The sequence below is a fragment of the Phoenix dactylifera genome, chromosome 3, assembly GCF_051530095.1.
Source record: "Phoenix dactylifera cultivar Ajwa chromosome 3, Ajwa_hap1_PhDact_Kaust_v1.1, whole genome shotgun sequence".
Lineage (NCBI taxonomy): Eukaryota > Viridiplantae > Streptophyta > Magnoliopsida > Arecales > Arecaceae > Phoenix > Phoenix dactylifera.
Genome location: NC_143192.1, coordinates 13,671,801 through 13,690,442, shown reverse-complemented (window position 1 = coordinate 13,690,442; position 18,642 = coordinate 13,671,801).

Sequence of the window (18,642 nt, the reverse complement as noted above, 5' to 3'; positions counted from 1 at the left end):
AGCAACTCTTGCTTCATTGCCAACCCGTAGGGTTACTGCACCTTCCGTAAGCCCTCTACTTTTTTTTAGACCCTGCATGGTAGTACACAAGTGAACACTAGAACCAGAGTCTATAACCCAACTGAAAATAGAAGAAACCGTTAGATTAGTTTTAATAATGAGTATATTAGACATACCTTCAGAAGGCGTGTCACTTTTCTTGCTCTTTATGTTTTCCATGTAGATAGGACAATTCCTCTTCCAATGGCCATCTTCATTGCAATGGAAACATTTTTCTTTGGGTTCAGTCTTCTTCTTAGGAACTTCCTTCTTGGCTTTTTCTCGGTCTTCTGCTTCTTCGCAGGCTTCTTCTTCTTCCCAGAAGACTTTCTCTTGAAAGTAGAAGCTAGCTCAGTAGCAAGAATTGTGCCCCTTGAATCTTTCATCGCTCTCTTTGTTGTCACCAACATATTCAACAATTCAAGCTTGGTGCATTCAATTTTATTCATATGGTAGTTTACAAGAAACTGCCCATATTAAGATGGCAACGATTGTAGGATCAAATCCGTTTGCAAATCCTTGTGCATGGTCATGCCAAGCTTCTCAAGCTCCTCAAGATCCTTGATCATGGTCAAACCATGTTCATGGACGGACTGCCCATCGCGCATCTTGGCTTTGAAGAGTCGCTTGGACACTTCAAACCTCGCTGCACGACTCTGTTCACCATACAACTCTTGTAGGTGATCAAGTATGTCCTTAGTAGTCTTCATGCTCTCATGCTGGCATTGCAATTCGTTGGACATGGATGCCAAAATGTAGCACCTAACCTTATTGTCGTCATCCAACCATTTTGCATGCGTCTCACGCTGCTCATTGGTTGCACGGGCTGGTAACACCGGGAGTTAATGGTCAAGGACATAAGCTATCTTTTTGCAACTCAAGACAATCTTCAAGTTGCGGAGCCAATTTTTATAGTTTGGTTCAGTCAACCTATTATTATCTAAAATTCGAGCTATCGGGTTGGAAGCCATTGATATTTGTAGAGAGTAAAGATTCTAATTAGAAATTTGTATTTGACATTAGTTTATTTTAGGAACTTTTAAAATAAAATTGGATCAAATCCTCCCACCATTTCTCGGTTCTCTCACACTTCCCTGGTAAAGATACGGAAACCTGTGACTTAGGATTTCGAGTGGGGTGCTGCGGTCCCACCAATCTACATGTCACCTCACCTAACAATTATTGGAGACACATAGATGATGAGTATACAATTCTTGTACATTGCTTCGTAAGCATATTGAGCTAACCTGGTCTCCAAGTCATAAGGACCTCACCTAACAGTTATTGAAAATAAAGCTGTGATTGGGTCCTCACCTAACAGTTTTTGGAGCCCAACCCCATCTTTACCCCACAACATCTCATGTTAATAGAGAGGTCCAATCCTCCAATGCAACTAGCCCACTATATCCAGCCGAGACTAATCAACGTCGGAAAGATCTTAGCAACTCTACTACGGTGGAAGACCAATCGACTTAATATTAGGTAATCAGATCTTAGTGATTCCAACTTTGAGCTTTCCATAGGAGGTAATCGATCAATTGGCCAGGTAAGCAGGTGGGAGGCTCTTCTTACTCAGAGAGTAAGGTCCTAATTAAGTAACTCAAATATGGCTAGCTTTCCTAGATACCAATTAGATCAATTAATCAAATATGGCTAGCTCAATGTATCGTTCACTCTCGATTGATTTAGGAAGGTTTTAGGTCTCTTGGGATTTACATCTAATGTAACCATCTACTCCATACCATATGTCATTCGATTTACATCTTATGTAAATGTCACATTGGTTCAGGTTTACATCCTATGTAATTATGAAACCCTTTCATACATTATGTGATTACATCTTATGTAAATGACATAATTGTTTCAGTTTACATCTTATGTAAATGTCCTATTGTTTAAGGATTTTATTTACATCTCATGCAAAAAAATTTTGTTTAACTAATACATACATCTCATGCATATATTGTTTTAAACATAACCTTAAACAAGTATGAACATTATGATTACCACATGCATCTCATGTATATTTTTTAGATCTGAAACTTTTAATCTATTATGCTTTCTCTGAATTTTAGATCATGCATTACTTGATTTCAAACATTATAATCTAATTACAATTCTAAAACAATTTGCAAGATCAAAGCAAATAAAAATCTGCATGCTGAAAATTTCAGCACGCAGAAAATCCAGCAAGCATAATTCTTTAAAAATTAGATTAAAAATGTGGTAATCAATCCTTAAGTCCTAATCATGATCCCTAGAACCTGGCTCTAATACCACTGATGAGTTACGCCCTGTTCGATGCGACGTTCGCAGCGAAATTCGAACGAGACGTCGTTCATCGTATGAACGCATTTCAGATCGTAGAATTCAAAAAATTTTTTGGATCCAAATCCAGAAGATCTTTGAACTCATTAGGGAGGGAAGATTAGGATATGAGGAGGGTTGATTAAGATTTATAAAACTGAAACAAAATCAGAAGTTATTAATTTGAAGATCTCATCTTCAAAAAATTTTGCAGGTGTAGAACACCGCAGCCTGATGATCTTTCTAGGTTCCTGGTTAAGCCGCACACGTGTCTGGGCTCTACAGGTATCTATACGAGGACTTAATCATCTGAGATAAGGTCTTACCAGAGTGCTAGCTGCTTGCAAAGACCTCTCATGACTATCATAATATGGGAAGATAAAAATCTGCAACATACCTCCTTGAAGAAGAACCCTTTCTTTTTTGATCTTACTCGCAACGGAATAAGAGGAAGGAGGAACCTTTGCCGCATGGATCTTCCTTGCCTTGATGCCGTGGAAGAAGATGATGCAGAGGACCCCCTTGCTACCATGGAGAAGGAGGAAGAATGGGCTTGGGCGTGGAGGAAAGAACTCCTTCTTTCCTTGGGCGAATTGATCTCTTCCTAGGTTCTTCTTCTTTCTTTCTTTCCAACACTTGGAAGAAGATGAACTTGATCTCCCTTGCTGCCGAGGGAAGAAGAGGGGAAGCCTCTTGCTGCCGTAGGAAGGGAGAAGAAAAGAGAAAGGAAGGCATGGAGAGGAAGAGAAGAGAATTAATTCATAATGTCTCCCTTGCTACCCTTTTATAGATTGGGTTTAGGGCTTCTCCTAATCTTATTAGGAGTATGGGATTATAACCCACCCTTAGATTAATGCCAAGTGTCCAATCCTTGTACTCATAGATGCATGACATGTGTCCACTTAATCAATTGATTAATTTTCTAATCACATTAGGATTCCTAATCTCATTAGGAGGATTAATTGATTTAGGAGCATGCATCCTACGACGCCATGTGGATTTTAGAGTCCGCATAGTGTGAACATGACTTAAGTCATATTCATCCTACGACGACATGCGGTCTTTAGAATCCGCGCAAACCTTAGTTTAATCAAATTGACCCAATCATGAACTCAAATCAATTTGGGTCGAACCCAATTTGATTTGGTTCATTAAATCAGCCTAATTGCAATCCAATTGCAATCAATTCTACTTAATTCTTCTTCCATTAACTTACTAACACTTAGTGGATTAATTCAATCACCAATCATATTGATGATTGATTTCTATTGTGATTCCAAATTACAATTATAATAGTCTGACTAATTAAATCCTCTATGTGTGTGATCCCGTAGGTTCTATTCTAACTGGTAGTGAGACATATTGAGATCTCCATCTCAATATCACTGAAACTCCTTTCAGTGGATTGAAATGATTTTAGTTCTACTCTCAGGGTTCACTGATCACCAAGTGAATGCCTTCGAGTCTCACAATCCACTAGTGCAACCTAGCAGTATATGGTGGCAACCCAGTAGAATGGAATGTCTGAATCTCTAGGTGCAGTTAGCGTATGATACAGTTCCTCTATCATAGATCTCGACGTGACGGAGGTTATGAAAATCTCGTCAAACCTCATCGTCCGTCATATGTTAAATTTATACGACTTTTAGTTCGAGATACGGAAAACTCTTTTTCCAAAATATCTGGCCAGAAATTTATCGAACTTAGTCTCATAAATTACATAGGATCACTCCTAATCTATCAAGATCGATAGATCCCATCTAGATGCAACCCTATTCCAAAATGAACTTACTGTAGCCAATCCGCACTACAAGGATCCGAATGGCTAGGGCCCAAGTGTTAGAAATTGTATCCTAATAGTCAATCGTCAGCATATTGATGATTGAATTTTGTAAATGAATTGACAAATTAATAAAGTGTTATTTGGCATTATTCATCATTTTACATCTTCAAATGAACTCTTATATGATGAAGTCCTTAAAACTTATTAATGATAAAGGAGGATTTATCTTCAAGTCCTTAAACCAGTTCGCGACCAAATGATATGTTGTTACTAGGACGACAGTATTATCGAGATTAGGTCATTGTGTGACATATACGTTGGTTGTCCTCTTAACTAAGGAGTGTAGAGACACTGGTATGCCACACAGGTGAATTCTAGGAGTACATTTCACTGAACGTGACCAATTCCGAAATACTCTACTATCAAGAGATGTTCTGAGTGGATATGGGTATAAGTTTGGCCCTCTGACCTGAGACCGCAACCTGTGACTAGCAAGCAACTCATTGTACTTTGGTACCGGACTACCTGAATTTCTAATTCAGTGATGGAAGGTCACTGGGTGCAGTCAAGTACTTGCGTAGTCAGTTGTGAGTCGAGATGGAATTGACCCCTCTTGGAAATAGGAGATAATGTCTTGCGATTAATTTAGCAAAACTTGGCTAGGGTAATCCCAGTGAGGAGTCAGGGATATCTAAAGTTAATCACATAATGGATGTACTAATTATAAGGTTGACAGTGAGCTCTAAGTCATCTTGGCATTAGGAGTCAAAGGGATTGAATTATACCGTAACCATAGTTCAGAATTCCAGAATATTTGCTTCGCATATATTCAGCCTATCCGGACGTTAGGTACTATTGCTAGATGGTCGCATCGATTAGTGTAGAAAGTTGTTCCTATACTACCAGCTTAGGTTCGAACCTTTGAGGTCACATGCATAGAAGATTCTTGATTGATCAAGAAGGTTGATGAATGATTAAGAATCATTCAGGGATAATTTGGTCAATTCGATTGGTAAATTATCTTATAAAATAATTAAAGTAATTATCGAAGGATTAATTAGTAATTAGTTTGCTATTGAACTCAATTGGATTGAGTAATTAGACTAAGGATGAGCCAAATTGAATTAGATTCAATTCTGGGTTCAATCAAAAATTTTGACCTGATTGGATTAGGTCTGAATCAAGAGGACTTAGGTTGACCAAACTAAATTAGATTAAATTTGTGCTTAATTAGGGATTGACCTAATTGGATTACATTCAACCCATGGTAATTGGATCATTCTAATTATTAGGATTTAATTAAATTAAATGGGTTTGATCTGAAACTGTTCGGATCTTGAATCCACTTGTCACATATCCATGCATGGCACCATAAATTAATTTTTAATATGATTAAAAAATAATTTAATTTATTTAATGGTGCCATGGGATACTTGGCAACATCATGGACCTCTTTCATCATCAGATGGGGTGACATGGAGAGATAAATTCATGAAAAAAATTGGATAATATTAAATTCTCTCTCTTCATGGCATATATCATCCTTATCTTTATCTCACTTCTAATTAATGTTGAATTTCAAATTTAATCACCACAAAATCACCACATGACCCTCTAATCTGATTGGGGGCATGGAAATTTCAAAATTAAAAGACGGAAGTGGCAACATGATGAATGGTTTAGATTAGATCAAGCTTCATCATGTAATGGCGCATGAACTTGAATTTTGAATTGAAAATTCAAAATCCCACAAAATCCTCCTCAAATATGGGATGGTTGGCATGAAGTTAGAGGGGATAGCAACATTAAAAAGAGCTCCATCAACTGGTGGTCGAATTCAAGAAAAAAAAAGAGAAAAAGAAGAAAAAAAGGGAAAAGAAAAGAGAGGAACCCTAGTTCATGCATAGAAAAATTCTGCATTCAATCTAGCCGACTTCTTCCTCCTCTAAGTCCATCGCACCATTAGTGTTAGGGGTCCCTGATAAGAGTCTTTAGATCAGATCTAAGTCCTCTTCAATCCTCCAAACCTTTCCTCCAAGTTCTTCCAAGAAGGCGGTTCAAAAGTTGATAGCGTTGGGAAGATCAAATTTCAGCCTTAAGAAATTCTGCGCAAGCTAGCACTTCTGCAGGATTAGATCTTTTTAGAAACTTCGCGTGTACTTCTCGTAGAGGTCATTCATGTGCGTGGCTGCGAAGTCAAGGATCAGATCCATAACTTTCATCCATCATAAAAGGTATTAATCTAGCATTAATCATTTATTATGGTGTCAAGATATAGATCCGATTTTCCGAGGTTTTATCCTCTTTTGGGGCTCCTCATGAAGATATCTCCAGAATCCATTCGATGGATATTCGGAGATTAATTGGAATAGAGTTCTTAAGTTTCAGATCTGATAGTTAATCATGCATGAAAGTTTTAGCATAATTGTTTAAACGATTCCGGCATAATCATATGTGTTCTTAAGGTGCTGATTTCTAGATTTGATCTTGTAAGCATGCATGAATTAAATTGTTTGATTCAGTTTTTCCACTGCATTTTTTAAACTTAAAAAGAACTACGTATGGCTTGATCCCCCTTATGAAGGGGTACGTAGGCAACCCGATCAGGTTCAGCCATGGTTTTCACAAAAAAAAAAATTCAGCATGCTAAACACCAAAGAACCTAGGAATCACTTTCAGTGGTATCAGAGCCAGGTTCGTGAACATGTTTAGATTAGATCTAAAGTATTTTTTATGATTGATTTAATTTCTGATTATGCATGATTAACTAGATCTGAAATTTTGGCTGGATATGATGCATATTTCTGTTAAGATTTGTAACATAAATAAATCTAAAATCATAATATTGTTTAGATTAGATCTAAATAAAATTTATGATTCATATGATCTCTGATTTTAATGAACAAATCAGATCTGAAAATAAAAGTAAAAAAATAAATACATAAGATGTATGTTGTTTGTATTAATTCATGTTGTTATGTATATGTGATGAATGAACATTAAATATAATGACTTAAACATGAATTAAATATGATTATATGTGATTAATTACAAAAACTCAGATCTAAAAATATATTTTAAGAACTGAAAGATTGTAATTAATATGTAATTAAAAAGAAATATGCAATGATCAAAACTTTCATAAGTCTAAACTTAATTGAGAATTAAGTGTTATGAAATAGAATTGTAACTCAATTAATTGACATTGCATAATTCTTTGGGCATATGGGTTAGCTTGAATCAAGTTCCTAGAATTGGGTTAGACCTAAGGTTAGAATCATACATGGACAAATAGAATTAATTGATCAAATCTAATTAAGTAGTAACTAGATTAGGTCAAGAAAATTCTAGGTCAATTTACAATAGTTGTAGATGGATCAAGTCCATGTCTTTGATTAGACTAAGATGGAACTTGATTTAGGCTCAGAGGTGTAGCCCGAATCATTTGAGTAATCAAATCAAAATTGATTATGTTGCCCAAGGTGACAACCCAAGAGGGGGGGTGAATTGGGTTTTCTAAAAATTATGTTCCCTTTTGAATTGAATGCAGCGGAATGATAAGATGTTATTTACTTAAGCTCTAGGCAATTACAAGTAAAGCAGTGGAAAATTAAGCTAGAGCAATTATATTATGGCTTTAGGGTGCAATTGATCTAAAATCAACTTATAGTTGTATGATCAATTTTAATCTATGTGAATGGTAAGAATGGAGTGGAAGCTAAGCAAGTTCTAAACAATCACTTATAAATCAATTGGAAACAAAGCTAGAGATATTACACAATCAAGTATGAATGTAAGGCATGAAACATAAGAGATAAGGCATCACAAACACAAAGATGTATAGTGGTTCGGTGCACCCCAGCACCTACGTCCACTCTCCAAGTCCTCTTGGGAATTTTACTATAATCCCTCAGATTACAGCCGGTTGTTTTACAAGCTCACAACCTAACTTGTTGTTTTCACGAGATCACAACGAATTCGGTCGGTTTTCACAGGCTCACCGACTAGAACCAACCGATTATTTTCCGGGTTCACAATCAATCTAGTTGGTTTTCCCAAAGGCTCACCAACCACAATTTTACAACGATTGTTTTCCGGATTCACAATCAACCCAGTTGGTTTTCCCAAAGGCTCACCAACCACAACCTTACAACGTTGGTTTTATACTTGGCTCACCAACAAACCTTAACCCCTTGATTCAATCAAGGGATTGAATCAAGTTACAAAATATTAGAACAAGAGTTTAAAACAAATACAAGCTTCTTAAATAAGCAGATATAACAATGTAAACAAATAGAGTAAAGAGAAGAAGCCTTCAAACAAGTTTTGAAGATGAAGGAACTCGGCTTCTTCTTTATTTGACCCTCTTCTGATTTCGCACGAGGTAGAGGATCACTGAGGCAGCACACAGTTGGAGAGGAAGCCTTTGGATTCACTCGGATGCTCTTCTTCACTCTCTTTTGCTTTGAATGGCCCTTTTGTGCTTTTGGGAGGTTTCTCTGGAAATCCCTTTGAAATCTCTTCCCTATGTGTTCTCTCCCACTTCTTTAACGTCTCCCCTAGCTCTTCCCTTGATTTTATAACTTTGGATGGCATGGGAACAAAGATTTAGCTGTTAGAGACAAAAATAGAGCCGTTGGAGTTGAGAAAAAACTAGCCGTTATGCCTCCCAGCATGCTCGAGTCGACTCGGCTGAAGCAGGAGTCGACTCAGCTGGGAGTCGACTCGGCTGGAAGTCGACTCGAGCACTGCAGTGCTGAAAATTAACTCTCTATCTTTTTGTCTGTTCTCAGTCGGAGTCGACTCGCAAAATCCCGGAGTCGACTCGAGCACTGTTTCTTGAAACTCCAGAGTACCAGAGTCGACTCTAAACTTCCAGGAGTCGACTCGAGGACTATTCTTTTGAATCTTTCTTTGAATTTGCTCCTCCAACTTGAATCCTTTGAACTTGAAACTTGGTCCAATGAAGTGTAGCTTTCTTCCAACTTTTCTTGAGAGCTTTTGAGGCCTTCTTGTATTTTTCCAACTTGCTATGTTCCTTGCAAAACAAATTATCTTTCTTCTTGCAACACAAGCATTAGTAATTATACTTCAAGGTTTTGTGATCATCAAAATTAATCTTTAAATCAATTTTTGGGTCATCAATCTTCCCCTTTTTGATGATGACAAAACTTGGAGTATATGCAATATAAAATAGATTGTGTTCTAGAACTAATGCATAACTAAGTTGCATGAAGTAGAAAACATATATCTTTAAAATATACTTCATGATAATGCTTTAGATTTAATCACCTTAACATAATCAACATATAAAGCATTATGAGCATATACTCAGATATTTCTTCCCCTTTTTGACAACATCAAAAAGGTTGCAAGATAATGAAACATTAAGCACAAAGATAATGATACTCAAATATTTTTTTTCCTTATTGTACTCTGATTTTCAGTTAATGCATGTCAAATTATTGCAAGAATATGAATCATATAACTCAAGGCAATAATGTCAGAATGAGATTAATTAGCATAGATCAGAGCCAATTAAGATGATTTCAGAGCAAATTATAAGGAGAGCATATCGAATGTGATTCCAAAGATAGTTTTCAAATCAAGTGTAGGTGGAACCTTTTCCAAATTAATTCAAGGAGCATCAAGACTGATATTCAAAGAAGGCACGAATGGAAATCTAACCCCCTTTTTTGAAAGATCTTTAATAACAAGTATGAAAGCTTGTTTATTTAAGATCTTTTGCCCAATATATTAAGTATTTAGCAATTTAATTAATTTTCAGAGTATAAGATCAAAACTTATATACTTGAAAAATATACCATCATGTTGGATCATTAATTCTTAATGACTTCAAAGTTTTTTTATGATAATAAGAGCATTGGGGCACAAATACCAAAATATGAATTCATGCAATTTTTGATACATCTTGGAGCTCTTTTAAAGACTTTCTTTTATTTCTTTAGAGAGAAACACATTTTGATATATATAAAAATGAATTGGCACAGGATTGAAACTCTAAAGACCAAGCCAATAAGAACTCATTAGTGAATTCCAAAATAGATTTTCTAATAGAGACAGATGGATTTTTTTAAAAAAAATAATTTTCAAAATAGTTGATTTGCCAATTAGGTGTATTTTACCATCTATAAATCTATCACATATAGTAGTTACTTTAAATTTGTATTCATAAGAAATACTGAAGAAAATTTAGCTCAACACATTATTCTCCTCCTCTTTCATTAAACTAGAGACTCTTAAGATCAACTATTTGAATTGTAATTTAGTTCATGATTGATGCACTAACCAAATAACAAGCCTCAAGGTGTATCATACAGATTTTTAGATTTAAATTTCAGATGATACATAATGGAGAGTATTAGGATCACTTTTCATTTAATATTCTTTCTCTCTCCTTTAGTTATGGATTTATGCGATTAAGCTCCACATGATCTCTCCTCCTAAAAATTTTCTTTCTTCCCCTTAATTGAACATTCCATTTAAGAGTTTAGAATTTGAAGATAATTTTCAATAAAATATTTAAATTGTCAATCTTGAAAATATATGTTCTATAAGTTTCAGCACAGCTTATACTAATGAGAGCATATTGAGATAAGACAATCTTTATAAAACTCAACTCAAGGTATAGGCTTTATATAATTAGGACAAGTAATGACAACACAAGGAGGTTCATCAAAATCAATTCATAAAATATTCAAGGTATGCATCATATGATGGTAACTTTTGATAAGATGAAGAAGGATTGATATGTCTAAAGCTCCCCCTCAAAAGATGCATTCTTCTTTAATCATTCTTTTCTTTTTGTTGAATTTCAGATTTTAATGAAGAGCGTGAATAAAACTGAAATTCTATGATATCAGGAATGTAGAGTGATCTAGAATTATTCAAAATTTATAGCAATCACTCTTTTTAATCTTTTAAGAACAAGTTATGCTTCTTCTTAATCTTTGAGAAAATGTTCTGAAATTTAATAAGAAAATAATTCATTTGAAGCTCAATTTCTTTCAAAAGCAATTGCATTTTCTTTCTTTTAATAGTCATTTGAGTGAGCTGAAATGTTTCTAGCTTTAAGATCATTCACTCTTTTAAAAATAGCTTTTTTTTTGGTGATGGAAGCAACAATCATGCAGAAAGGGATATAGAAGATCATTCAAGTGAATGTTTATAGAATTTAATTTTTTACTCATAGATTCATAGCAATGTATACATGAAATACAATGAATCCTTTTAATATCAAAGTAAAGTCATATATTTAGAAACATTTGTTCGCAATCAAGATCATTGAAAAATACATCATTTAAACCAATTTTAGTATACTTTAAAGATAATAAATGATATGTTTTAGATGCGTATCAGAGCAGTCAACCAAGGCATCAAAATTAATTCTGTTTTTCTTAAGTTAAGATTTTTTATTTAGGAATCATATTGAATTATTCTTCTGAATGATGCGATCATTGAAGCAGATAACTAAGGTTACAAAGATGTAACGATATAAGCATTTTTAAATTAAGTTTAAGCTTTTATACAAAATCGAATTTTGAACTTCGTAAAGATTTTCAAGGAGGCTTTCAAAGTTATAATTTGAGATATGTATCTTCCACATTGTAGCTCATCTTAAATAATTACGATTGAAAACACATATTTCAAACATATTAGAGCATATTCAGAATATTTGTATTTAATGTTGAGTTTTGGTACGAATTAGAACATTATGTACCAAAGTTAGGCAAGTTGAAAGATAAAACAAAATCAATTCATTTTGCCTAAATAGAGATATCCTTCTCTTCTTCTTTTTACAAATTTATTCAATTTTCAGATTTCAAAGATGATTGTGAGCGACAAATCTGAAATTTCTTTTCAATAATACCAAAAAAAAAATTTATGTAGTATTTCAAATATTCAATCAAATTATCCAAACATGGAGCATTACAAAATATTGAGAACCCATAATTCAAAACATCATGCCACATGCAAAATATATTATGTGTTAAGTCATGCATTAAAATATTAAGAACAAGCATGTCAAGGATCAAAATCAATTCTTTTCAAATAAACTCCCCCTATTTAAATATAATCTTGCACTGATTTCATCCTTAAGGTGTGTTTCCAAGTGATTAAAACTTGATTTGATTCTTCTTATATACTTTCATTTACTTTGTCATTCATTTGCTCTTTTTTTAAATTTTTTTTCTTAACCAATTAACGAATATTTTTATTTTATTTTTCGTTTTTACTTTCTTATGCTCTATACTCTATTTGCTCCCTATCCGGTGGAGTTGGAAGGGGCACGAGGTACTACCACTAGCCTCCCTCTTGTGCCGTCCTTAATATACCCTACACCGAATAGTTGGATCAAATAGTGCCGGGTACTACACTAGCCTCCCCATTGGCACCATCCCTATAATGAGCAATATAGAAAGGTTAAAATGTTCACTTCAAATTTTCTCTATTTAAGGGTAATTAATTATGGATTTTATCCCTTCCAAAAGAATGCTCACATAAGTCTCATAAATGTGCCGAATATATTATGCTTGTTTTGCTTTTCCTCAAGATTGGAGTATTTGCTTTTACTTAGATTTTACTTCTCTTGAATAATGTTTATTTTATTTTCTTTATCTTTCTTTCTTCTTGTTATTCTCAAATAATTTACATGAAAGAGCAGAATAAAGAAATAATCTTATGTATCATATAGATGTATATCATGCAAACAACATTTTCATTATGCTCAAGGATTCATAGCTTCTCACAAGTTATTTTAAATCAAAATTTTAAGCATAAACTTGTGTATTTCATGGTTATGATATAAGCAAAGATATATTTTAGTTTGGGCAAACCATAAAACAATTTCTAAAAGCATAAGTCAATCAATACATATATAGACATGATATCAAGAAATTAATAATTAAAGACTTTAATCATGCCACAATAAGATTTAAGTTATTGACTTTGCTCAGCTAATTTATGATAGAGGTATCTAAAATTATCGATTCATTCTGCATTCTTCAAGTCAAATACCTTCTAGATTTCTTATGTGTAAACTTTTGGCTGAAGAAGGTTCCCTTTCTTGTTTGCATGTGAATATTTATTGTATCTTACGTGGAGGTGTCCTTCAAGTTGAAATCTCTCTTTTTCTTGCTTAAAGATCCTACATTATTAACAAAAATTTTTTCTCTCTTGAAGGATAGTCATTAGTTTCTTCAAGATACAAAACATTCATACAACATATTTCTTAACTAGATGACTCAACATAAGATATGGCAATATTTGAATATTGAGTCACTTTATTCAAGAGATTGCCTAAATATAAGCAAGCACATGTTATTTGAACTAAAGAGATAGTTTCATTAACCAAGATGGTTCAAGGACAAGCATGTGAGGCAATAGAAAGATTCATCAAGGTCAAATCAATTTTTTGTTTTCAGAATTAATTTAGCTTAGATTCTATTTGCTTAAAATAATTATCTATAAGACATGCTAGCTAAGTTTTAATCAAATTATCTTAAACAGTTGTTTCTATCAAAATTCAGATTATGATTCATTTGTTATCAATAAAATATGATTCATTAGAGTTAGATTGAAGTCTTGCACAAGGGCACATAATGAGCATACAATCTGGTATCCTAGCTGTATGATAAAATAATTATTCTATCATGCTTCAATACAACTTTAGAACAATAGATCTACCTTGCTCATCCTTTTCAAATTCTACAAGATGGGGTCATAGACATACCTTCTTCATGCCAATCTTCTATAGGAGTTCTCTTGTGGACTAACTTTGGTCAATGAAGATCCCCTTTCTTGTTTGTCTTAATTTGTAGTTCGAGAGAAAATGTTAATTCATTCATCATACATATTTCAAACTCACCTTGCCTGAGCTTAGTAAAATCCTCATATAAATCTTCATTAGTAGAACCAAAAGTGATGTCATCAATGTATACTTTGAGCAAATAAGATATCACAAATTCTTCTTTTTGATGCATAGATTTATCACTATTACTTTCTATCAAAAAGTTACTCAGGCTTTTATATCATGCTTTTGGTGCTTGTTCCAAATCACATATTGCTTTATCATATTTGTAATGAGTGTTTTCAAATAAGGTGGTTATTTTACATAGATCTCTTTTTTTAATGAAATAACCACATAGAAGTGCATTCTACACATTCATTTGACAGAATATAAAGCTCATAAAGCAAACAAATGATAATGGTGATCTTTACTTTTAATCATGCAAGAATTTTATCAAGATCCAATTCATCTTTTCTTGATTGAATCTTTTAGTAGTCACCAATTTTTCTTCATTAAGTGCATTTCTGAAGAACTCAATTTGGTTCTAATTATTAACAAGTTTTCAGATTTCATCGGCAAGATTTCAAATTCTATCTCTTTAAAAAAAATGATTTAGTTTAACTTGACCAATTATAATCTTGTTCATTCTTAAGTGTTTTAGTTTCAGATTGTTATATGTAAGCAAAAAGATTCATCATATACATATCAAATAATCTGATTTTAGTGTCTTGATGAAAAATCATTAGTCTCATAAAGAATAAAATGAATTGATATTTCTACAACTAGAATTTTTTCATTGAATATTCTATATGCATTGCTTGATGAATGATATCCAAGGATAGAAATATCTTTATCAGATTTGGCATTATTATCATAAGAACATATCAAGCATAATATGTACGACTGAAAAATATAAAAGATATGCAATAGTTTATTTTCTATTTTTCAGAAGATCAAAAGGAGTTTTCATCAAGAATAGATCTAATAGAAACCACATGTATGACAAGCAGTGATGATAGCTTTTAACAAAAATCATTTAAGTAGATGACTATCATACACCATTGTCTTTTTCATTTCTTCAAGGATTCTATTAGTCCTATTTTACTTATGGTGTCCTTGGTGCTAAAATAATTGTATTCAATATTATTTTCTATATAAACCTTATCAGGATTTTGGTTTTCAACATTGTGCCATGATACTCTTTATCTTCATAGTTTGGAAACCTTTTTCATTTGAAACACTTTTACAAGATTTAGCAAATACAGAAAATACTTCAATTTTATTTGCCAAGAACAAATCTAATGTAAGCTTTTGAAAAACTTAGTGATGGAAACAATATCTTTAGATTTAGAAATTGATTCTTGTTTATTTTCTTAGTTAACATGCATAGCAAACTTTGACCTTTCAGAAGATAATCTAAATAAGCTAATGACAAGGTCTTTTGAGATTAGGTACATACTAGCATGAGTTGATTTTATATGCCAAAAGTGATTTCTTTACTCTTGTTATTCATAATGCATAAAAACATACCAAGTACACATTCTTATGCCTAAGATCAATAAAAGATAATGCCATGGATAAAAACTCTTAATCAAGCATATAGAGGACTCAAAAAGATATTTTAAGAAAATTGATTAATCATTAACAAAGTATCCATCAATAAGTAAAGTACAACATAGAAGGATGGAGGAATTTAAATTTATTTCTTCTATTTTAATTGCTTTTCTTGATTATATTTTAAGTTCCATTCTTTAACGTGTGTCTAGAACACCCATTTGTATGAAAGTTCTATTTGTTCCATAGGTATCTTGGCACATCTACATCTACATCCTCATATTTTTATTTTGGGTACCCAAGCTTGCTTGGGTCCTTGAGAGTTAGGACATATGGTTCCTTTTGAAACCCAAATCTATTTAATAGTAATAACTTTACCATTTGATTTAATTGTACTAGAACTATAGGTAAAGTTGTTATGCCCATTCTTTTGATGTTTGAAATACGTTATCCTTTTTGATGATTTGCTTGACGAATTTATAACTTTTTTTTTTAGGGATTCATTGCTAAGCGAAGGAGTCAAGCCAAATTTTAATTTATCAAAAACAACATGTTAGCTTTCAAACATCATTTTTAATCTTTCTGAACTTACAGTGAATTTATTAATAAAAGATTTTAATTGGTTAATTTCTTCACTTAAGTTTTAATTTTTTTAATTAAATTCTGATTTTTCTGAATCAATTGTTCTGAATTTAACCTTAAGCTTTCATTTTCAGAATTTAGTTTGTCTTGTATTTCAGCAATAGAATTTCTTTCTCGAGACTCCCGAACCACCTTGCGGCATCTCCTTCAAAACTCTTCTGGAAGAGAAAAATAAGGTTGTCCTTATTATCTCTCACCGGGAGAGTGTCGGAAATGAAAAGTCGCAAGTGATGGTGTGGGTCACCTTTCCCATCAAACTAGTTGGACTTATGACTCTCCCCGGCGGGCGGATAGAAATTACGGAAAGAATTTATTTGAGACTTTGGAAATGAAACTTCCATTCAACTATAGTCGAGAGGAAATAAGTCTCAGTATCTTCCCTCGAAGAAAAAAAAAATACCAAAATCTCAGAATTTGAATTTACGTGAAATTTTCAGATTTAGTTTTTTAAGATTTTTATTCTTCATAGCTAATTTTCTACATTCACCATACAAATCATGAAAAGCATTTAATAATTCATCATAAGAGAATTCTTCTTGAAAAATATTTGATGTAAAAGTAGATTCAGATTTTACCTTATCTTCTTGTGCCATAAAGCACAAGTTAGTTATCTCTTGTAGTTCTTTGGAGCTAATATCATCATTGTTGCTCCTAACTTTCATTTTCTTGCTTGACTCTTCCTTGGTCAAGGCTTTCTTCCTTTTTATCTCTTTCTTCCTTTCTTCTTGCTTCCTCTTCTTCTTTGTCTTTAGGAAGCTTTTGAATTTTTTTGTTGTTTCTTCCTCGAGTCGACTCAGGTTTACTTGGAGTCGACTCGACTGACTTGAGAGGCGACTCGAGATCTTCGGGAGACGTCTCGTTCTCAGAGGCCTAAAAAATAATTCTCTGTCTTTTGAACTGATCTGCCTCGGAGTCGACTCGGGCTTTGTTGGAGTCGACTCGGCTAACTTAGGGGTCGACTCTGAAATACTTGGAGTCGACTTGTTCACAGGATCTCCAAAACTGAGTCTCTGCCTTTCAGACTGTTTTCCTCTAGGAGTCGACTCGGCTGAGGTGGGAGATTCTGCAGTCTCACTGTTAGTATGTAATTGAAGCACATATGAGCTAATCTGAGATTTATCATAAATAATTTCTAAAGTATCCCAGATTTCTTTAGCAGATAAGCATGCAGAAATCTTATTAAATATAGTTTCATGGATAGCACAATATAGTATATTCATAGCATTAGCATTCAATTGTGCTAAGTCTTTTTTATTAATAGTTTGAGAGAGTGTGTGAAGGTCATTTATTATGATATTCCATAAATCATAGTTTTGTGATTGAATAAAAATGCGCATGCGTGCTTTCCAATGTGTGTAGTTTATGCCATTAAATAGTGGAGGTCTATCAATTAATTGTCTCTCTCCTAGAAAACTATCTATTTGAGTTGTCATAATCTTTGGCTCTTGATTGTGAGATCAACAATTAATCTTAGAGCACCTGCTCTGATACCACTTGTTGCCCAAGGTGACAACCCAAGAGGGGGGTGAATTGGGTTTTCTAAAAATTATGTTCTCTTTTGAATTGAATGCAGTGGAATGATAAAATGTTGTTTACTTAAGCTCTAGGCAATTATAAGTAAAGCAGTGGAAAATTAAGCTAGAGCAATTATATTATAGCTTTAGGGTGCAATTGATCTAAAATCAACTTATAGTTGTATGATCAATTTTAATCTATGTGAATGGTCAGAATGGAGTGGAAGCTAAGCAAGTTCTAAACAATCACTTATAAATCAATTGGAAACAAAGCTAGAGATATTACACAATCAAGTATGAATATAAGGCATGAAACATAAGAGATAAGGCATCACAAACACAAAGATGTATAGTGGTTCGGTGCACCCCAGCACCTACGTCCACTCCCCAAGACCTCTTGGGAATTTCACTATAATCCCTCAGATTACAGCCGGTTGTTTTACAAGCTCACAACCTAACTTGTTGTTTTCACGAGATCACAACGAACTCGGTCGGTTTTCACAGAATCACCGACTAGAACCAACCGATTGTTTTCCGGATTCACAATCAACCCAGTTGGTTTTCCTAAAGGCTCACCAACCACAATCTTACAACGATTGTTTTCCGGATTCACAATCAACCCAGTTGGTTTTCCCAAAGGCTCACCAACCACAACCTTACAATGTTGGTTTTATATTTGGCTCTCCAACAAACCTTAACCCCTTGATTCAATCCCTTGATTGAATCAAGTTACAAGATATTAGAACAAGAGTTTAAAATAAATACAAGCTTCTTAAATAAGCAGATATAACAATGTAAACAAATAGAGTAAAGAGAAGAAGCCTTCAAACAAGTTTTGTAGATGAAGGAACTCGGCTTCTTCTTTACTTGACCCTCTTCTGATTTCACACAAGGTAGAGAATTACTGAGGTAGCATATAGTTGGAGAGAAAGCCTTGGGATTCACTCAGATGCTCTTCTTCACTCTCTTTTGCTTTGAATGGCCCTTTTTGT